The sequence below is a fragment of the Salmo salar genome, chromosome ssa24, assembly GCF_905237065.1.
Source record: "Salmo salar chromosome ssa24, Ssal_v3.1, whole genome shotgun sequence".
Lineage (NCBI taxonomy): Eukaryota > Metazoa > Chordata > Actinopteri > Salmoniformes > Salmonidae > Salmo > Salmo salar.
In genome coordinates, this window is record NC_059465.1 from 11,787,254 (window position 1) to 11,811,293 (window position 24,040).

At 47.5% G+C, this 24,040-nt stretch overlaps 1 protein-coding gene across 23 annotated transcripts in view; it reads right to left on the minus strand.

The window, feature by feature from the left end:
* Positions 1 to 24,040, minus strand: part of arvcfb (ARVCF delta catenin family member b) — a 250,535-nt gene that overhangs the window by 87,005 nt on the left and 139,490 nt on the right. The window contains exon 1 of one of the 23 annotated variants that reach the window (XM_045706710.1): positions 13,175 to 13,696. The exons of 21 other annotated variants lie outside the window; for them this stretch is intronic. The gene's annotated coding sequence lies outside the window, so the exon portion shown is untranslated. Of the gene's footprint in view, positions 1 to 13,174; positions 13,697 to 24,040 lie in introns of those variants that run through there. One more of the 23 variants, XM_045706712.1, reaches the window with a different exon arrangement.

Genomic DNA, 24,040 nt, shown 5'->3' on the forward strand with positions numbered 1-24,040 from the left:
TAGGTGGGTGAAGTTTTGAGGAGGATGGAAGAGGAGCAAGTGTACACTGTTAGCTGATGAAGTGCAATACCTGGGTCACAGGGTGGACACCAAGGGGTTACACGCTGTCAAAGCTAAAGTAAGGGCTGTCGTGGAAGCTCCAGCTCCGACAAGCGTTACAGAGCTGGAAGCCTATCTAGGTTACTGAACTATTACAAATCTCTTCCTCCCTAACCTCTTAGCTCCACTGCATCAACTGTTAAGGAAGGACGGGGCTGGAATGGTAAGAAAGACAAGAAGAAGATTTTGCAAAGTCAAAAGGAGTTACTGCAATCAGAAGTGCCGGCGCACTACTCAGCAGACAGAGATCTCATCTTATCGTGTGATGCCTCATCGCATGGTGTGGGGGCGGTTCTATCACACCGGATGGAGAACGGCACAGAGAAACTTATCGGGTTCATGTCAAGAACATTGTTGCCAGCAGAGAAAAAGTACTCCCAGCTGGACATGGAAGGATTGGCTGTCATTCGGAATACAGAGATTTCACAAGTACTTATACGGCAGAACATTCACTATTGTGACTGACCATAAGCCTATGATCTCTGTTTCATGAAGAAAAGCCAGTACCACAAATGGTCTCGCCGAGAGTTCAACGTTGGGCTGTGGCTCAGGGCCTACGAGTACAGAAGAATCTACAAGACAGGTAGACACCATGGGAACGCTGATACTCTGAGTAGGCTGCCCATTCCAGAAATGATCGTTCAATCAGGAACAAAATGACCAAGTCTTGATGATCAATGTGTTGGATGACGACGCAACGGTGAACACAGCACAAATCAGGCAATGGACTTCAAAAGATGTGACGCCATCACAAGTGTATCAATTTATCCTGAAAGGATGGCCTACAGTCCCAGAGCCTTAGATCATGCCTTACTACACTCGCCACTTGGCCTTGAGGGTTGGAGATGGGTGTGTTCTGTGGGGTTCAAGAGAAGATATCCCACCACAAGAGCAGGGTATGCTACTGAAGTTCTTGCACCAGTCGCATCCAGGAATGTAGAGAATGAAAGGCCTAGAAAAGTCATGTCTGGTGGCTGTACATATAAAGTATCAGTCAAAAGTTTGGACACACCTACTCATTCAAGGGTTTTTATTTGTACTATTTTCTACATTCTTGAATAGTGAAGGCATCACAACTATGAAATAATACATATGGAATCATGTAGTAACCCAAAAAAGTGTTAAATCAAAATATTTATATTTGAGATTCTTCAAAATAGCCACCCTTTGCCTCGACAGCTTTGCACACTCTTGGCATTCTCTCAACCAGCTTCATGAGGTAGTCACTCGCAAAGACACAGCGGTTGGAACCAAAAATCTCAAATTTGGACTCATCAGACCAAAGGACAGATTTTCCACTGGTCTAACGTCCAATGCTCATGTTTCTTGGCCACAGCAAGTCTCGTCTTCTTATTGGTGTCCTTTAGTAGTGTTTTTTTTGCAGCAATTCGACCATGAAGGCCTGATTCCTCTGAACAGTTGATGTGTCTCTTACTTGAACTCTGTGAAGCATTTATTTGGGCTGCAATCAGAGGTACAGTTAATTGCCCATTTCTGAGGCTGATAACGCTAATGAACTTGTCCTCTGCAGCAGAGGTAACTCTGGGTATTTCTTTCCTGTGGCGGGGTCCTCATGAGAGCTAGTTTCATCATAGTGCTTGGTTTTTGCGACTGCACTCGAAGAAACGTTCAAAGGAATTTACACTTTCTGGATTGACTGACCTTCATGTCTTGAAGTAATGATGGACTGTCGTTTCTCTTTGCTTATTTGAGCTGTTCTTGCCATAATATGGACTTGGTCTTTAACCAAATAGGGCTATCTTCTGTATACCACCCCTACCTTGTCACAACACAACTGATTGGCTCAAATACATTAAGAAGGAAAGAAATTCCAGAAATTAACTTTTTACAAGACACACCTGTTAATTGAAATGCATTCCAGGTGACCACATCATGGAGCTGGTTAGGAGAACGCCAAGAGTGTGCAACGCTGTCAAGGCAAAGGGTGGCTACTTTGAAGAACCTCAAATATAAACTATATTTTGATTTGTTTAACACTTTTTTGGTTACTACATGATTCCATATGTTATTTAATAGTTGTAATGTCTCCACTATTATTATACAATGCAGAAAACAGTCAAAATAAAGAAAATGAGTAAGTGTCTAAACTTTTGACTGGTACTGTGTATTTACACACCTACTCATTCAGCCCTCCGTTTACTGTAGTCAGCTCCTTTATCTTGCTGACGTTGAGGGAGAGTTGGTGTCCTGGCACCACACTGTTGTTTCCTCAGCAAACTTATTTATGGTGTTGGTGTCGTACGTGGCTATGCAGTCATGGGTGAACAGGGAGTACGTCCCATGCACCCCTGAGTTACCCCCGTGTTGAGGGTCAGCACAGTGGATGTGTTGTTGCCTACCCTCACGACCTGGTGGCGGCCCATCAGGAAGTCCAGGATCCAGTTGCAGAAGGAGGTGTTCAGTGCCAGAGTCCTTAGCTTAGTGATGAGCTTGGAGGGCACTATGGTGTTGAACGCTGAGCTGTAGTCAATGAACAGCATTCTCACACACTTTAGGTGTTCCTCTTGTCCAGGTGGGAGAGGGCAGTGTTGAGTGCAATAGAGATTGCGTCATCTGTGGAGGCGGTATAAGAATTGGAGTGGGACCAGGGTGTCCAGGATGATGGTGTTGATCATCATTTAGATGGGCAATCGTCATTTAGACAGGTTACACCTTGGTGTTCTTGGGAACAGTGTGCTAAACAAGGACTATACGTAGAATAATGATTATCACCAAGCACTTGGCTGAGCAACGGAAGAGCAGTCCTCCAGCCAAACAGAGAAAGAGACACAGATGAAAAGCTTGGTGGTGTTCATTAAGCACCACATGGAAGAAAACGAGCGGTGTCCCCTAGTGAATAAAACCCTGTACCGGAGCAGTCCCAGTCCGCGTCCCAATGTCTCAGCTCTGTGATTACCAACCGAGGCGCAGCAGAGAGGGCTGAAGGGCTCGTTGTCTCCCTTAGACAGAGACGTCCGGTGTGCTCCGAGGGTAATTACCCACAATTCCTGGAACAAGGGTCCTACTAACCGCTGCCGCCGCCGAGCAGCTGCCAAATCAGTTTAGTCTCATCTCCACCTTAGGACCCTCCAATTGGCTCAAGCATGGGTACTTTCCAACGTCGACATCTGCTACTTCACCAGTGAATACACCTCATCTGACCTGCATAGATACTCTAGATATTGCATACAGTCCTGTGCTGTGAGGTACGCCCACCATGAGACTGGCTGATCCTAGATACGCGTGACAGACGCAGAAGTTACGGGGTCATCGAGGAGTACAGAGAACAACCACATAACGTCAACAGTGCCTCTTCGTGCGGACATTTCCCTCAACGTAACTGTAGTGGGGAAAAGCGTTGCAAATGTGAAGCGCTTTATCGCTTGTGCAGCATTTTTATGAACAACGGCAATGAGAATCTGGGCTGTTACTGTTTGGGCGCGTTCCAAATGGCCCCCCATTTTCTATATAGCGTGGGCCCTGGTCAAAAGTAGTGCACTAGGTAGGAAATAGGGTGCCATTTGGAACGTAGCCTCTATCTAGATGGGAAGGAAATGCAGAAGAGTCATTCTGCTTTCCTGGTGTCTGACTCCGCCCACTATGGAATGCAGATGGGCCCGGCGGCCTGGTAGTCCACCATAAAGGAAGTCAGAGAAACTTGAACAGTATGGGCTACAATACACAACCACTTCCAACTGTACAGAAACAAACTGAAGAGAACGTAGCCTAACTACTGGCCTTGTCTGACTGAAGTTTACAGTATCACTTCCACTTCCTTATCTATGGAGGTCGTCAGTAGTATCACCTTTAAACTAGCTGGCAGGTCAGGACTGTAGAAGCTTCATTGTGTGTGTGAATGTCCGTTGGGACCGAGGCACATGCTCTGGGCCATACAGGGAGATATAGGGGTTGATTGAGCGGGGGGGAGCAGTACACGCTGTCTGCAGCCTAAAAATAGAGTGGAGGGTGTGAGAGCATAGAGAGCACTGCAGCTAGACTGGCTCTGCTCTGGGTGGGGGGGTGCAGTGTTCTCCGCTCACCCCTTTCTCTGCAATGAGCTCTGCAGTACTAGAGGGGAGCCCAAAATAACTCCCCCCACCCTCCCTTCTACAATGCTGCTGGATCAGGACACACTCACACCGATATCATGCTCAGCTGGGGCAAGCTTGGCTCTATAGTAACGCCACTAATCCAGTATATGTGCAAATCAGACCTGAACCACACACACACGTCCCACCCGGGCACACACACACACGTCCCACCCGGGCACACACACACACACACACACACACACGTCCCACCCGGGCACACACACACACACACACACACGTCCCACCCGGGCACACACACACACACACACACACACACACACACACACACACACACGTCCCACCCGGGCACACACACACACACACACACACACACACACACACACACACGTCCCACCCGGGCACACACACACGTCCCACCCGGGCTGGCACACACACACACACACGTCCCACCCGGGCACACACACACACACACACACGTCCCACCCGGGCACACACACGTCCCACCCGGGCACACACACACACACACACACACACACACACACACACACACACACACACACACACACACGTCCCACCCGGGCACACACACACACACACACACACACACACACACACACACACACACACGTCCCACCCGGGCACACACACGTCCCACCCGGGCTGGCACACACACACGTCCCACCCGGGCACACACACACACGTCCCACCCGGGCACACACACACACACACACACGTCCCACCTGGGCACACACACACACACACACGTCCCACCCGGGCACACACACACACGTCCCACCCGGGCACACACACACACACACACACACACACGTCCCACCCGGGCACACACACACACACACACGTCCCACCCGGGCACACACACACACACACACACACGTCCCACCCGGGCACACACACACACACACACACACACGTCCCACCCGGGCACACACACACACACACACACACACGTCCCACCCGGGCACACACACACACACACACACACACACACACGTCCCACCCGGGACACACACACACACACACACACGTCCCACCCGGGCACACACACACACGTCCCACCCGGGCACACACACACACACACACACACACGTCCCACCCGGGCACACACACACACACACGTCCCACCCGGGCACACACACACACACATCCCACCCGGGCACACACACACACACACACACACACACACACACACACACGTCCCACCCGGGCACACACACACACACACACGTCCCACCCGGGCACACACACACACACGTCCCACCCGGGCACACACACACGTCCCACCCGGGCACACACACACACACACGTCCCACCCGGGCACACACACACACACACGTCCCACCCGGGCACACACACGTCCCACCCGGGCACACACACACACACGTCCCACCCGGGCACACACACACACGTCCCACCCGGGCACACACACACACACACACACACACACACACACACACACACACACACACACACACACACACACACACACGTCCCACCCGGGCACACACACACACACACGTCCCACCCGGGCACAGAAGTCAGTTCAACGTCTTGTTTTGATTTACATTTGGTTGAGTTGTCAACAAATAATTCCTGAAAAGTTGGTCGAAAAAAATACTGAAACACCCTTACGTTGATTACTTTTCGCAAACCCAATTAATTTCCCCACGTTGATTCACCATCATCACATCGATTTTTGGGGTTGAAATAATGTGGAAACAATGTTGATTCAGCCAGTTTTGGCCCAGTGGGGTTACTGTATTGCCAACCCCTCTCACTACTTAGAAGAGATGCTCTTCCAACCATAACCCCCTCAACCACGAGAACAACTGCTAGGGGGTTGGCTTAGATATGAGCAGTGGCACATTTGGAGGCAGAAAAGGTTTCTGGGAAACGGAATGCAACTTCAGAGTTCTTTGTTTGCTTTACGAGCCAATAGAGAAGCAGAGACACACGCTCTCGCAAAAGCACCCAATTCAGCTTTTCTCAAATCAAGGCAGTAGTTCAGAAAGCACAGTGACGTGACTGGAGGGGAAAAGGCTAATTACTGTACACACTACACAAACACGGCAATGACTCATTGCACACTCACACATCCTGTCCCATTGAAGCCTTGGTATTAACCCTCTTCCTTTATACCTCGGCAGGAATGTAAACTACATAAATAAAAGGGGTCTTGGTCTGACTGCGCCAATTCCCCACAGAGCAGCAAGAAAAGGAGGAATCTCAATGGCGTCAGTAATTTGACTCTTGATATATTTCACTGGATGCTAGTCAGAGTATCCAGACACAGGAGAATTAGGATATCCCCCCGACTCTCACCTCAGCAATAAGGAGAGTCCTGTAAAAACTACTGCCCGAATCATCTTTGGAGAGGCTGAACAGACCGTTCCTCAACGGTGCCATGTGGCAGCCATTTTGCCAATCCCTGGCTGGATTGACACACCATCTGACATCATTACGGAGGCCCAGTGTGGCGTAGGGCACGCAGGCTGCTCCTACTCTGTAAATCAGGAATAGGCTAGGTAGACTAGGGCTGTGTGTGAAATGGCACCCTATTCCCTATAGTGCAATGCCCTACGGCTCTGGTGAAAAGTGCAATACAAAGCGAATAGGGTGCCACTTCATGAGTGTCGAGCTTGGAGGGCACTATGGTGTTGAACGCTGAGCTGTAGTCAATGAACAGCATTCTCACACACTGTAGGTGCTCCTCTTGTCCAGGTGGGAGATGGCAGTGTTGAGTGCAATAGAGATTGCGTCATCTGGGGATCTGTTGGGGCGGTATGCGAAAAGGATGACATTTCAGACACATCCTCTATTCTCCAGCAGGGTTTAGACCCGAGAGAGCCAAGCTCATCCTCAGTGCTTCAGAGATCCATCCGCATTGCACGCCCCCTCCCCTCAGAGACACTCCTCAGCTCTCCTAGTTTTTACTGCAATTACTCTGAGCATCTGTTCACCCGCAGGCCCCAATTACCTGATCACTACACCACCCGCCCGCCAGACCAGGGCCCAATCACCTGAACAACAAACCACCCACCCAAACCACCCAGACTGACTGACTGACTGACTGCACAGACCAAGTGTCAATCAAGCCATACCCCTTCGCCATTGCAATGCTACCATAGAGCCATCAGTTGTCTCAGTGACAAGTTTCAGTTGTCTGTCCGTATATTCTCTCTATATTTCATTAAGCTGAAAGTCTGACTTGAACAAAGAAAGAGAGCATCAACATTGAATGCCAGCAACTGGTTAGCTGGGATGGAAGCCATACCGGCCAGGCACCATCCAAATTACAAAATGAGCGCTAGCTAATACTAGGAGAACACTCAATCTTGTTTTTGTATTTTCTGGAAACATTGGGGTCAGAATGATTTTGTTTTTTCCTCGATCAGTGCAGATTAGTATCTAACCACTAAACTACTCTGGACAGATGGACTGCTCTGCTAGGGTGGTGGAATGCCCCAGCCTCAGTCACAGCCAATCATGGTGAATGTTTATAAATCCTATTGTTGTCTAAACCACTGGGGCCTCAATGAGGGGGGAACACAGGAGTGGAGCCCAGGGGTCGGAGAACATTGGAACAATAGCCTCAGGAGTTCATGAAAATATGTCTATTTCAGAGACCACAACAGTTCAATTTAAAAGAGTTAGAAAATCGACGCTTATGCAAGTGGTCTTCGAAACCACTGGAACGTACAAAATTAGTGAATTTCCTAGAGTAGCCTATTATCCAAGGGTAGCGGAGAATGATTGCATCCAAATCCACCATTGTTGAGGCACCTTTGGCAGCGATTACAGCCTCGAGTCTTCTTGGGTATGACATTACTCTCCAAAATACAGGTGTGCAAAGCTTGTATCTCGCATTTTTCTCCGCAGATCCTCTTAACCTGTTAGGGCTAGGGGGCAGTATTTGCACGGCTGGATAAAAAAAATGTACCGATTTAATCTGGTTACTAATCCTACCCAGTAACTACAATATGCATATACTTATTATATATGGATAGAAAACACCCTAAAGTTTCTAAAACTGTTTGAATGGTGTCTGTGAGTATAACAGAACTCATTTGGCAGGCAAAACCCTGAGACATTTTCTGACAGGAAGTGGATACCTGATGTGTTGTATTACCTTTAAACCTATGCCATTGAAAAACACAGGGGCTGAGGAATATTTTGGCACTTCCTATTGCTTCCACTAGATGTCACCAGCCTTTACAAAGTGTTTTGAGTCTTCTGGAGGGAGATCTGACCGAACAAGAGCCATGGATCGATGATGGCCCATTACACACCTGGCGCGCGAGTTCATGTTGGGTACCCTCGTTCCAATACGTTATAAAAGAGAATGCATTCGTCCACCTTGAATATTATTCATGTTCTGGTTAAAAAAGGCCCTAATGATTTATGCTATACAACGTTTGACATGTTTGAACGAACGTAAATATATTTTTTTCCCCTCGTTCATGAAGTGAAGTCCGGCTGGCTTAGATCATGTGCTAACAAGACGGAGATTTTTGGACATAAATGATGAGCTTTTTTGAACAAAACTACATTCGTTATGGACCTGTGATACCTGGAAGTGACATCTGATGAAGAGAATCAAAGGTAATGGATTATTTACATAGTATTTTCGATTTTAGATCTCCCCAACATGACGGCTAGTCTGTATCGCAACGCGTATTTTTCTGGGCGCAGTGCTCAGATTATTGCAAAGTGTGATTTCCCAGTAAGGTTATTTTTAAATCTGGCAAGTTGATTGCGTTCAAGAGATGTAAATCTATAATTCTTTAAATGACAATATAATATTTTACCAATGTTTTCTAATTTTAATTATTTAATTTGTGGTGCTGACTTGACTGCCGGTTATTGGAGGGAAACGATTTCCTCAACATCAATGCCATAGTAAAACGCTGTTTTTGGATATAAATATGAACTTGATAGAACTAAAAATGCATGCATTGTCTAACATAATGTCCTAGGAGTGTCATCTGATGGAGATTGTAAAAGGTTAGTGCATCATTTTAGCTGGTTTTATGGTTTTGGTGACCCTGTCTTTGAATTGACAAAACATTACACACAACTCTTGTAAATGTACTGTCCTAACATACTCTAAATTTATGCTTTCGCCGTAAAACCTTTTTGAAATCGTAAAACGTGGTTAGATTAAGGAGATGTTTATCTTTCAAAGGGTGTAAAATAGTTGTATGTTTGAAAAATTTGAATTTTGACATTTATTTGGATTCAAATTTGCCGCTCTTGAAATGCACCTGCTGTTGATGGAGTGCACCACGGGTGGGACGCTTGCGTCCCACCTAGCCCATAGAGGTTAAGCTAAATTCAGGTTGGATGGTGAGCGTCGCTGCACAGCCATTTTCAGGTCTCTCCAGATATGTTCGATTGGGTTCCGGGCTTTGGCTGGTCCACTCAAGGACATTCAGAGACTTGTCCCGAAGCCACTCCTGCGTTGTCTTGGCTGTGTGCTTAGGGTCGTTGTCCTGTTGGAAGGTGAACCTTCACCCCAGCTCTGGAGCAGGTTTTCATCAAGGATCTCTATTGACTTTGCGCAGTTCATCTTTCCCTCAAGCCTGTCAAGTCTCTCAGTCGCTGCTGCTGAAAAACATCCCCACAGCATGATGCTGCCACCACCATGTTTCACCGTGGGGATGTTAACAGGTTTCCACCAGACGTGACGCTTGGCATTCAGGCCAAAGAGTTCAATCTTGCTTTCATCAGACCAGAGAATCTTGTTTCTCATGGTTGGAGAGTCCTTTAGGTGCCTTTTGGCAAACTCCAAGCAGGCTGTCATATGCCTTTTACTGAGGAGTGGCTTCTGTCTGGCCACTCTACCATAAAGGCCTGATTGGTGGAGTGTTGCAGAGACGGTTGTCCTTCTGGAATGCTCTCCCATCTCCACAGAGGAACTCTGGAGCTCTGTCATAGTGACCATCGGGTTCTTGGTCACCCCCTGACCATGGACCTTCTACCCTGATTGCTCAGTTTGGCCGGGCGGCCAGCTCTAGGAAGAGTCTTGGCCTTCCCTGTAGCTCAGTTGGTAGAGCATGGTGTTTGCAACGCCAGGGTTGTGGGTTCGATTCCCACGGGGGGCCAGCACAGAAAAAAAAACATGTATGAAATGTATGCATTCACTACTGTAAGTCGCTCTGGATAAGAGCGTCTGCTAAATGACTAAAATGTACAAAAAATGTAGTTCCAAACTGCTTCCATTTAAGAATGATGGAGCTCACTGTGTTCTTGGGGACCTTCAATGCTGCAGACATTTTTTGGTACCCTTCCCCAGATCTGTGCCTCGACGCAATCCTGTCTCGGAGCTCTACGGACAATTCCTTTGACCTCATGGCTTGGTTTTTGCTCTGACATGCACTGTCAACTGTGAGACCTATATAGACAGGTGTGTGCCTTTCCAAATCATGTCCAATCAATTAAATCTACCACAGGTGGACTCCAATCAAGTAGAAATATCAAGGATGATCAATGGAAACAGGATGCACCTGAGCTCAATTTTGAGTCTCATAGCAAAGGGTCTGAATACTTATTTATGTAAATAAGGTCTTTTTTTTATACATTGTGTGTAGATTGATTAGGGGAAAAAATGATTGTATCCATCTTAGAATAAGTCTAATGTAACAAAATGTGGAAAAAAGCAAAAGGGTCTGAATTTCAGAATGCACTGTAGCTATGCCATGTACTCTGATCTTGACTCACCATCAAATCTCCCTGGGAAATATCTCTGCCAGAAACAATAACAGTCAAATAAACAACAATATGGCAACACTCCTAGTAAAGGTACCTTGTACAATAAGAGTTGAGGATATCGTTATTGACTTTCGCCAATAGCAAATAAACAAAACCTGTATCTTCACCAACTTAAAGTGAAAAACAGAGTTGTAACTTTTGCTCAAAGGTAATAAGAATCACACCAAGAACACCACAACAACAGAAGCTACAACAATACGTCCTCAGGGTGAGTACAGCATTTTTTTTATTTTACCTTTATTTAACTAGGCAAGTCAGTTAAGAACAAATTCTTATTTTCAATGACGGCCTAGGAACAGTGGGTTAACTGCCTGTTCAGGGGCAGAACGACAGATTTTTACCTTGTCAGCTCGGAGATTTGAACTTGCAACCTTTCGGTTACCAGTCCAACGCTCTAACCACTAGGCTACCCTGCATTAGTTTGTTGGATTACTGCTAAATCTAATCCCAGGGTACTAACTGAACAATCCATTTCTATGCTTGGGCATCCATGTACAAATCATTTCTCTGCCAAGATAACAGCAGATTCCAATAATTACAGCAGACACCACAGAGACAAAGAGCTGAAACAGTACCGTGAATCCAGCTAATGTCCGTTAGCCTTGAACCATCAGCAGCCATTTAGCAACTCATTCAAGGACTTCCTTCCCAACACAGCAGCGCCGCTACACTAGGCCGCTAAACTGTTCTACTCTCAGGAGACCAATCACATCACTGATAGCAGCGAGACAAACTCAGACACACGCTCTCCATTTTACTTCGACATTCTGAGGAGGAGGGCTTCCAAGCCCTTCCAGTCCGCCCCCCCCCAACCATCCACCCCCTTTCCCTACAAGCCGGCGCTACAGGAGCCAGATCTGCAACATCAACACCGCGTGCCAGACCCAGACCCACGTGGTGCGCAGCAGAAGCACAGGTTGATATTGTCTGGCGAAAAGAAGAAAAAAAACAACGCCTCCAAATTCCTCCCATGTTGTGGAGATTAGGGAACACTTCAGTGGAATTCCAAGCCCCATATGGCTACAGGGTGCTCAGATCTCTCACATTACTGAGAGGCTGCTGCCTGCACGCTGCCAGCATGTCTATAGTGCCCCTTCTAAACCCACAAGAAATAAAAGAAGAAACAGGACGACAGGGGGATTCCTAACAGTATGCAGCAACAGAGTAAGGACACTACATAGCACTGGTTGGGTGGTGGATGTTTGAAGCCTTTTTCATTGGCATACCCCTAAGCACAACCATCCAATAGAAGCTTCCAGACATATGACTGAGCAAAGAGAAAGAGCGCGTCACATGAATCACACATGACTCATTTGAGGTATTAAACTCCTAGTGCTGTTCTAGTACCCCCCTCAACTCTGAACAGATTTCCGCGAAGAAAAGAAATACGTTAGTCAGCCCTGGATTATTTTATTAGAATAAAAAGGTAATCCCTGAATTGAATCTGAATTGAATCCAGAGAGTTCTGAGGTAAAAGCAGTGACCTCATGCTATCCTCATCAGAGTTTCATCAAAACATATGTTGACGACAAATCCCGGAGGCAACCACCAAAAAACGCTTCCCCATGTATCAAAACAAGGGAAATTAGTCTGCGTAAGTGTTTGGAATCACGACCCGTCACATCGATTCATCCTGCTTCTTCAGAGAGCTAGGCTGAGGCGGGGCACGCATGCACACACAGCAGACGTTTGGACATGAAACGTCCTGGAGCGCAGATACAAGGGTTTGATCTCACAGAGCTGAAAAGGGCATGAAAGAGATCGGTTCCTTCACAGCACCCTCCTGTCACAAAAGCACAGAAGCGCTCGTCGACAACGCAGAGGACCGTTGCGTCATCAAGGCTGTCCTACTCATTTCAACTACGGAGGATATCCCAGCAGCCAGAGTCTCAACCATGGGACTCCTGCCCAGTAGATAAACACAATCCCAAAGACGGCTCTTTGATGGAAGAAACGTGCATCATAAGAGTGTTCGCCTGCCAGATATGAGATGACTGATCTCCGTACAGTTAGATGAAGACAAATCATTCTGATCTAACAGCAAACGCCACACGAAGGCAAAATGTTTTGTACGTCAGTGTCATAACAGGTGCGACGCTTGATCAAGAAGAAACGCACGCTCCGACGGTAGAGCAAGAGAAAGGAGAAGACGCACAAGAAAAAAAAAGACATATTTCAAAATAAAATCAGAAGCCACAATATAAGCCACAACAAATGAACCTGATGGGACTCACTGTGTCATGCTATAAGATGTGAGGGTAGAGCTATCCGGGGAGGTGTGCAACCAGCCCACCTATCCTGATGGTAAAGCCCTACTCTGGAGGAGAATCCCAGCCTGTGGAACAGCAGCTTCTCCCCTCAGTGTGAGAACGAGAGCTAGCCTTTACTGAAGCTGTAGCGAGATGACCCACTTCAGATCCACAACAAGCTGTCCCCTGCGCTGCTGTTAGCGCAGCTCGCTGTGTCTACAACACACACACACACACACACACACACACACACGTAGATAGATATCCACTAATACACGCTCACGCACTGACACACACACGTATACACATTCCATCTGCATCCGAGCGCACAAATTACACAATGCATACACACTCCATACTTTGCACAACAAACATATTCTATGAAACATCTATAGAATCCATGGCTTGCTACATCCCATCTCCCAGGCTTTGGCTCAGCCCTGAAGGTGTTGTCTGCAGTAGTATTGTCGGGTGGATCATCTGCAGCAAACTATTTCCACACCTCCCCTCCCAAGGAGGCAACCCGGAACACAGTATACCCCAGTTCACGTGGGGAAAAACCCTGTGAAGTGTCCCCCCCCCTTCCGTTACTTTCCAAAATACTCAGCATGAGAGCACTCACCACAGTATAGTGCTTCTCAAAACAAACGAGGGGGCTGTGGAATCGAAAAGAGGCACATCTCTGTGCTAGGAAAAGAAGAGCTAATTAGGTTTTCTGGTGGTGTGTTCTGGGGAGAGAAGACAGGAGCCATGTTAGCCACACAGAGACAGAGACACAGAGACAGAGAGAGACACAGACAGAGAGAGAGAGACACACACAGACAGACACGGACGGACAGCGCGACAGACACGGTCGGACAGAGCGACAGACACGGACGGACAGAGCGACAGACACGGACGGACAGAGCGACAGACACGGACGGACAGAGCGACAGAGAGACGGACAGAGACGCCGTGCTGTGGGGATTCTGGGTTCTGAGCTGGCATGACCTAACCCTGCAGACTGTATGCTTGTGATTGCTCAGGAGAGGCCCAGCTATAATTTGAGCCTGCATCTTGGGGAGCCCAGGTCCATGTGCGTACAGAACGTGTGAGCGAGTGCCCATGGTGCACTGTCTCACAGGTGTCCAATGCCTTGTTCTGACCACGGACATATAGCCACTCTGAGTAAGTCATTTCCACACCACAACATGGTGAGTGGACAATAGCTTTTCTTTGAAAGCTTCCCGTCTAAGTTGGTCGGTCTCGTCTCTGGAGTTGTTCTGACTACTTCTGAGGAGTAGTGTAAATAACTAAATAGATCTATCTAGCTGTTCTACTGAGGCTTTATTGTAAAGCGGGCTTGGGACATTTGAAGAGTGAGGCATGAGTCTGGAAATAACGGCGCACAACATGCAGTACGACAAACAAAAACACTTCCACAGAGACGCACAGACTATACAGTAGCTCAACGTTCCCCGTTTCAAAAGTCTGCACTTAAACACAAGTGTCTGTTTAATGTCTCCAGACAAAGATGCGATGAGAAATCCTCTTCTCATTATACAGTAGACAGAATAGATCCAGCCAAAACTGGGTGAATCCTACACCCTTCATTAGTGCTAGAGGCCATTATCAGCCTGTTAGGCTTTAACATGAGTGACGTGAGAACATGAGAGAGAGATTCTACTCCCGTCTCCCGTGACTCCTGGCTGGACGGCTAATGACACTAATACCATGTACAAGGGGGCATTCATACGCGTCCTGTCCTACTCCAGACCTGTCCTACTCCAGACATGTCCTACTCCAGACCATGTCCAGGAGACCACCAGCCTCAATTAGCTCCTAATGGCCTTTAAGAGACGTGGCGCGCCAGGGGCTGCAGAGGAGAGATGGTAGAGAGAGAAATAGCGGAGCAAAGAATGGGAGACTTGAAAAAGACAGGAAGAAAGGAAGAGAGATGGGGAGAGGTGATGGCAGAGTTAGAATGCTTGGAAGCCAGACTGAGGAATGTTAGCTGGCTGCTCGGTGACCCCCTAACACTCCCTGCAGGCCCTTTAGGCCAGAGAAACAGTAAAGTGGTGGAGGAGCGCGCGCACACACACACACACACACACACACACACACACACACACACACACACACACACACACACCAGCTCACTTCCCACTCCTTCACAGACAGGAACAAACCCCCAGATGGACAGGGAGGGGCTTGCCGGGATGAAAAGTGAGTCTTATTGGATTAAAGCGTCTCTTAACTATACTGAAGTATGATGGAAAGAATCTGGGGAAACTCTAGGTGGTCTGTGTCAACACGCTTTGTTTGCTTAACTTCGAGGACCTTAGCTGGGTTTATTGCGTGCGAACTCATCGACACGTCCACATTTTGGAGGGAAAGGCGCCTTTTGTCCGGCCCCTGACCCGCCAAATGGACCGAGGGCCTCCAAAATGTCTCAGCATGTCAGTTGGTAACCCACGGCAACCCAGAGCAGCACCAGCCATAGGGAAATAAATACAGGCTCAGACTGTAGTGACGGCGGCAGCCAAAAGCTCCAGCTACAAAAATATAAGCTGTCTAAACAGGGATGTTGTTTCAGCGCAGATAAAATGGGAATATCATTCTTCTAATACATATTTTCTCCCACTCAGTCAAAGGGGTACAGACTGAGCCTGGGTACAGACAATGCAGTTGCCAGACATGAAAGTACTTGAAGCTATTTTGGTGAATACGGAACAATACCGTGATTCACTTGTGGAACAACAATGGGTGCCCCTTTTAAGAAGTTGGCTCTAACGGAAGTCTTACTGACAGACATAACAAATGCCATGAGTGGGCCGACATCTCCCACAGTCTCTAAACAACCCAGCCTGGGCCGGGTGGTCTTAACTTACGCGCCGCCACCCGTTCTGTCTACCCCTTCACTTCAGCAGACAGACCTGTCTGTGGCTGGCACAGTACCAGCGTCGCCACTAACTGCACCATGCTCCACTACACATTCCATTACAGATTTCAAACAAATTAAAAACATGGAGGGTGGAGGGCTGAACTAAGGGAGGTGGCGGCATTTACTGTAGCCCAACCAGGAATCATCCACCCGGCAGCCATTACAGAGCAAAGCATGCAAGTCTGCCTTCATTAGACAACTCAATAGATCCCTTGAGGAATGTGTGACTGGCGCGTCGCTCCATTGTTCTGCGGGGGCCCTCTGGGCACGGGCCGCGCCCATATCAAGAGAAGATAAGGAGATGAGGAACAATGCAGTGCCATCACACGTAATGACATATGACAGCTGGCCCGGAATCTGGATGCCTCTATTGTTACGACTGTAGGAACCATTGTAATGTATCCGTATGCTAAAGAAATGAGGATTTTTTTTTTTTTTGATCTTTCTCCCTTTTAAGGCAGTTTTTCCACTGGCTGACTGAGGCTGAACTCTTGCCACTAATTAATTAGCATGTGTTTGTGCCGACTGAACGGTGGAAGTGGCTGGGGCGGCTGGCTGAAGGGGAGAGGGGGCCTGGGGACACTGACTCTGTGGCCTCCCCCTCATCTCTCTGCCTCTCGCTCTCTCTCTCTCTCTCTCGCCCTCTGACTCTCTGGACCTCTGCCACCAGTAACGGGCCTCATTGTCTGGGTCTAAAAGGGGAGGGACGTTTCCAACAGCATTCTAATGAACCACCGGAACCAATCAACACATCAACTGCCTTTCTGTTCCGTCTGCAACTGACAAAAAAACGTCCGCATTCCAACATAATGACCAGGCAGGCCAACGTTACAAAACCAACCGCTGTAAGCTATGGGTTGAGTTAGTCCGTCAAGACAGTTTGAGTGTCGGTGCCAACGATGGACGTTACAAAACCCTTTCAGGCTGGTGACTGGAACTGAGTAATAGCCTGGAGACAGTCGGGCTGCTGTGATCATTCCAAACACTACCTACTTATACACAGAAATGAGTAGAGAGCCCTCCCTCGCTCACCCGATGCTGTGCTCCACCACATGGCTCTGTGCTAATCTGGAGTGCCAGGCCAGGCTTACAGAGCCCCGCTAAAGAGCTGTCAGAGGGGAGCATTAAATCCCAGAAGACAGCAGCCAGAAGACAGATGGCCTGATGGAGGATGGAGGGATGGATCGATGGTCCGTACCTGCCCCCCTACTCACTACCTTCCTTCGGGAGCCGTCATCCCAGACAGAGGCAGGAAGTGCATCGCACGGATCATCCAAAAATTCCAGACGAAACATGATCGTAAGCGGAGCTTCTTCTTCTCTAGTTCTGGTCAGGTCTCAAACCCCGGGAGGCGTGTTGTATGTGGTGGTTGGTGCTAGAGGGGGGAGCTGGGGGTAAGCATTTGTCCTCATGTTTCTGGTTGAAGGGAGCCATATGAGGACTTTGACCTCCCCCCTCAGGGACCCTCTCAAAAAGGTCCCCAGCTGCAGGAGGGAGGGGGTTCAAAAGGCCTATAAATAACTGTCAAAGAAGCCCCAGTTCTTTTCAAAAAGGCAATACTTTAACAGATTGGGGGAGTATGAGGAGGAAGTAGTAGGCTATTGACTGCAGAGGGAGGAACAGAACCGGTGGGGGGGAGAGATAAACTTCTACTTAATCTCGGAATCGATTGCTGTGGTCAATGGCAACGCTAATGTTCTCCTCAGGACAAGTGGCACACATCACATCAATCTATCAATCCCCTGCTAATTCCATATAGGCTACCTCCGGATATGTTTGTCTTTTCAGGGTCCCTCTGATGCACTTGAAGATTGCCTTTTTCCTAGCCGGGACATTCATTCCTGACTGTTTTCTTGAGTTTGAGTACTGGGCTACGTAAGTGGTGCATTGAGGAAAATCTGGATGTCAGCATGACGTCAATGAGCGTCAGATTCTTCTGACCGTACAACGATACATCACCATTGGCTCCTCGACCGTAGCTCCCCACGATAGGGAGTAAACACTGGCTTGTGTCCCAACTGGCCCCCTAGCCCTATTCACTTCATAGTGCACTACTTTTGACCAGGGCCCAGAGGGTAGTTCACTATATAGGAAATAGGGTGCCATTTGGTATGCACCCACTGCTTTCTCTGGGAGAGAGAGCGAGGGGGCTAGAGAGAGATGGGGAGGGGCTAATGAAACAAGGTAAACACAGGACTCTGGCTAGCAAACTCCTGCAGCCTGCTAGTGTCATTAATCACGGAGCTCAGGGTTGAGGTCCTCATCCATTCCTGTAGCAATGGCTCTGCCCAAAAACTGTCACATATGCACCTTTTCCCTCAGCCACATAGACCAATTACACACACATACGGAGAAACCTTTCATCTGTTCTTTATCAGCCTCTGCATAGTGGTGCAGATAGTGTTGGGGAAATGGGAAGTAAGGAGAATTTAACAACAATCCAGATAGCAATCGAGGCCCAATAATCCAGCCTCGTCACCTGTCATCAAAGAAGAGACACAGAGCTCCATCACACCCCCCTTCCCTGTCTGGTGTCTACAGGACAGAGGTAGGCTACGATGGGGCCTCCATCTGCCTGCCCACTCTCTGCCTGCTGTGGTTGTATACTCTGGGGATTGTTGGGCTGTTATCTGCTGGATCTAAAACAAGTCTGTCACAGGCAGGGATCCAGCAGGACAGGACAGAGAGATAGAGCCAGCCTGACGGGTGGAGAAAGGAATGGAGGAAGACTTATTCCCCGAAACACACACACACACACACACACACACATATTAGAGTGTTTATGGTGTTGGAGGCGAGGAGATTACAGGAGGAACTTACTACTCTCATTCCCACGGAAACAGGGCTAGCCCCATCCCCAGAGCAGGCACGCACTAAGTATATAAACACTGCAGGGGACAACGGCTGCTCCTCAGTCACTCTCCTTCAGTAATGTGTGTGTGTAAGCTGACTCAGTCTCTGTGGCCTCATCTTAATGATTTATTTCACAGTCAAAGAGAGAAAGAAACACTTGGTCCCGTGTGGCTCAGTTGGTAGAGCATGGTGTTTGCAACGCCAGGGTTGTGGGTTCGATTCCCACGGGGGACCAGTACGGAGAAAAAAATGATATGTATGCATTCACTACTGTAAGTCGCTCTGGATAAGAGCGTCTGCTAAATGACTAAAATGTAAAATGTAAATCACCCAGTGCCCATTGACAAGCCATTGGAGGTTGCAGGCTTAGCTTTTCAAAGTGTAACCGACAAAACACAGTGCAATGTGTAATGTAGGCTTTGCATGAATGTATGCATGCATACAGCGCACACACACACACACACAGTGTTGAACAGACCTGCTCTAGTTTGGTGGATGGAAAACAGACAGATAATAAGGCAAACGAACAATCTCATTCATGCGCTGCATCTTTCATCCCCCGACACCGTTTCTTCCCAAACACAAGGACGGATATGAAAGGAACCATCTCCAGGCCTGTTTCATTGCTCACCTTTTTAATTCCATCAGGCAATGACGAAAGCTTGGCAGCTGCCGGCAGGGAGAAGCAGAGGCCCGGCAGGGAGAAGCAGAGGCCCGGCAGGGAGAAGCAGAGGCCCGGCAGGGAGAAGCAGAGGCCGGCAGGGAGAAGCAGAGGCCGTAGAAGTCTGCATCCTAAATAGCACCCTATTCACTACTTTTGACCAGGCTCCAAAGAGACGATATATGCCAGGGGAGTCCGTAAGCGAGAGAGTGAGTGGGGTAGTAAGTGAGCGAGCGAGAGCAGGTCAGGCATGGCTAGGCTATATCGGTCACCTTGTCAGCCTGCCAAATGGGTTACGAGAGCGCAGCCGTGGCCTCTGTGGCGCCCCCCTGGGTATGGTGAGAAGCGCATGGCATGTCCCCCTACCCTCCTGCAACATCACAGGACACTCCAGATACCTGATGGCCAGGCCAGCAGCATGTTCATTCTAAATGCCTGTACCAGAAACGGGAGGGTGGGGAGAGGGTCAGCTGTTCCCATAAGTCCAGCTCCGGTTACCCAGCCCTGGCACTCACTCAACCCAGGCCAAGTAGGTAGGCGGGGTTGGTTGGAGGAGTGGAGGGATGGGGTGAAGTTTATGTCATATGGGTTGTGCGATAAGAGTAGGTGTGGGAGGGGTATGGAAAACATGGGCAGTATTGGGGGGGGGGCACACTGGGCCATGCCACCTGGAAGGAGTCACCAGGCAGCTCCAAGCCTCCCCTTTCCCTCCCAAACTCCCCCTTCCTGCTAGAACAGCACTTATGACCAAACAACATCCCTGGGCATCTTCCATCTCCTCCAGCCATTCACTGTTTGCACATTCGGGTCACTGATATTTTTGTGTACGATTGTGGCGGAACAATGGCGCTCCTCATGCTCTACACGTCTTCAAATCTATAGGATGGTGTGAGAAGACAGGACAGAGGAGCGCTGCCTTCCACCAGAGGCAGCCTGAGCAGACAGACAGAGAGAGGAATGGAAATCAATAGAAGGATGGTTGGTTTTAATTTAACCCAGGAACCATACAGAGTCTGAGGAGGGAAGTCTTCGATAATACATGTGAAACCCCCATAAGCTGCCTGAGACGGACAGTCCACAATAGAGGTCGACTGATTATGATTTTTCAACGCCGATACCGATTATTGGAGGACCAAAAAAAGCCGATACTGACTAAATCGGCCGATTTTTTTATTTATTTGTAATAATGACAATTACAACAATACTGAATGAACACTTATTTTAACTTAATATAATACCTCAATAAAATCAATTTAGCCTCAAATAAATAATGAAACATGTTCAATTTGGTTTAAATAATGCAAAAACAAAGTGTTGGAGAAGAAAGTAAAAGTGCAATATGTGCCATGTAAGAAAGCTAACGTTTAAGTTCCTTGCTCAGAACATGAGAACATATAAAAGCTGGTGGTTCCTTTCAACATGAGTCCTCAATATTCCCAGGTAAGACGTTTTAGGTTGTAGTTATTATAGGAATTATAGGACTATTTCTCTCTATACGATTTGTATTTCATATACCTTTGACTATTGGATGTTCTTATAGGCACTTTAGTATTGCCAGTGTAACAGTATAGCTTCCGTCCCTCTCCTCGCTCGAACCAGGAACACATCGACAACAGCCACCCTCGAAGCAGCGTTACCCATGCAGAGCAAGGGGAACTAATCCAAGTCTCAGAGTGAGTGACGTTTGAAACGCTATTAGCGCGCATCCCGCTAACTAGCTAGCCATTTCACATCGGTTACGCCAGCCTAATCTCGAGGGTTGATAGGCTTGAAGTCATAAACAGCGCAATGCTTGAAGAATTGCGAAGGGCTGCTGGCAAAATGCACGAAAGTGCTGTTTGAATTAATGCTTACGAGCCTGCTGGTGCCTACCACCGCTCAGTCAGACTGCTCTATCAAACCATAGACTTAATTACAATATAATAAACACACAGAAATACGAGCCTTTGGTCATTAATATGGTCGAATGAGGAAACTATATCGAAAACAAAACGTTTATTTTTTCAGTGAAATACGGAACTTTTCCGTATTTTATCTAACGGGTGGCATCCCTAAGTCTAAATATTCCTGTTACATTGCACAACCTTCAATGGTATGTCATAATTAGGTAAAATTCTGGCAAATTAGTTCGCAACGAGCCAGGGGCCCAAACTGTTGCATATACCCTGACTCTGCGTGCAATGAACGCAAGAGAACTGCTAACCTGGATATCTTTTAGCTAAATACGCAGGTTTAAAAATATATACTTCTGTGTATTAATTTTAAGAAAGACATTTATGTTTATGGTTAGGTACAGTCGTGCAACCATTGTGCTTTTTTCGCAAATGCGCTTTTGTTAAATCATCCCTCGTTTGGCGAAGTTGGCTGTCTTTGTTAGGAAGAAATAGTATTCACAGTTCGCAACGAGCCAGGCGGCCCAAACTGCTGCATATACCCTGACTCTGCCTGCTAACATGAATTTCTTTTAACTAAATATGCAGGTTTAAAAATATTTACTTGTGTATTGCTTTTAAGAAAGGCATTGATGTTTATGGTTAGGTACACATTGGAGCAACGCCAGTCCTTTTTCGCGAATGCGCACCGCATCGATTATATGCAACGCAGGACAGGCTAGATAAACTAGTAATATCATCAACCATGTGTAGTTAACTAGTGATTATGATTGATTGATTGTTTAATGCTAGCTAGCAACTTACCTTGGCCTCTTACTGTTTTCGCGTAACTGGCAGGCTCCTCGTGGAGTGCAATGTAAAGCAGGTGGTTAGAGCGTTGGACTAGTTAACCGTAAGATTGCAAGATTGAATCCCCGAGCTAACAAGGTAAAAATCTGTCGTTCTGCCCCTGAACAAGGCAGTTAACCCACCGTTCCTAGGCCGTCATTGAAAATAAATAAATAAATATATATCAAATAATAAATAATAATAATTTTAAAAAAATTTATTAAAAAAAATCAGTGGCCAAAAATACCGATTACCAATTGTTGTGAAAACTTGAAATGGGCCCTAATTAAATCGGACATTCCGATTAATTGGTCGACCTCTAGTCCACAACACTAAATACCAGACACTACGTCTCTGGCTGAATTCTAGATGAATTATTTTGTCACTCCGGCGGTTTCTCCTCACTCAGCCATTGACAGGAAAAAAAAGTCTGGTTTGTGTTCCAAATGGCACCCTATTCCCTTTATAATGCACTACTTTTGACCAGGGCCCATAGAGCACTGGTCAAAAGAAGTGTAGTATAAAGGGAATAGGACGCCATTTGGAAGACACAGTGAGATTCTGCAACTGTAGATCTCAGAGGAAGATAATTACTATTTGCTTTTCTGAATATTTTTATTTTCCTTCAAGGTGAAATCTCCCATTCTCCACCAGGGTGAGACGTAACGCCTGTACAAGCACAGGCTATTCCAAGGGAGGGAGCAACCCTTTGGTCTGCAGAGAACTTTTAAATAAGGCAAGTTTAAATATAACTCCGACATGGTCAGACCGACCAAGTCCTCAGTAGTAATTGAGGGCTGAGGGAGTAATCTTCACCGGGATTCATTTAACATAAGCCCTGCTGCAGTTACTGCTGCTTTAAGACGGGTTCAGGGCACGGGAACATCTGTGCAGTAGTACTCTACTCCCCATGCCTGCCCTCTGCCCTCTCTGCACTGTGATCTACAGCCTGTGTAGCCTGACCAGACCATCACAGAACTATACGTCTTCAACGTATAGAAATAGATTCTGAGATACCAGATCCCCACAGGCTACATCACAGCTGAAGCTCAGGGATGGGTGTGGAGGTCAGGGGTTACAGAGACCGCCAACCGCTTGCCCTTAAAAAAACGCAGACGTCTCTTAAACACCATAACAAAAACAACACTGACCCCTAGGTAACCCATCCATTTAGTGCCTGGGGAGAGGGTGTATGTGACAGGGACAACCCCCCCCCCTTCAGCAGGTGTTCTTCTCACTGAGGAATTTGAAGTCGGAAGGATAGAAAAGGTTGGCAGAGGTGGGTGATGATGCCAGCGCACCCTTAAGCATGACAGGCCTCTCTGACGGCAACAGCGGTCAGGGACACGCAGCATTCCGCACATCTACACTCCATTTTAGGACCGCTCCCTAGAGAGGTCACACGTTGGTGACACTTGGGTGTCACGGATGAGTACGCCCCCGTAAGATTACTGGAAAAACACACACACAGTATAGAAACAAGGGAGTCAAAAGGTGAAAAGAACGCAAAGGCTAGAAAGAAAATTAAATGATTTTCATTTTGGCTCCAGCCCGTTATCAAGTATCCGCCATCCACAGGGCAGGCGTTAACAGATTATCACAGCAAAGTGGATAGTTGACAGAATGTTTCTCTCCGCCAGGCCAGGGTTTTTTTTTATCTCCACCCTCTACCCCATCCCAATATGTACAGGGTT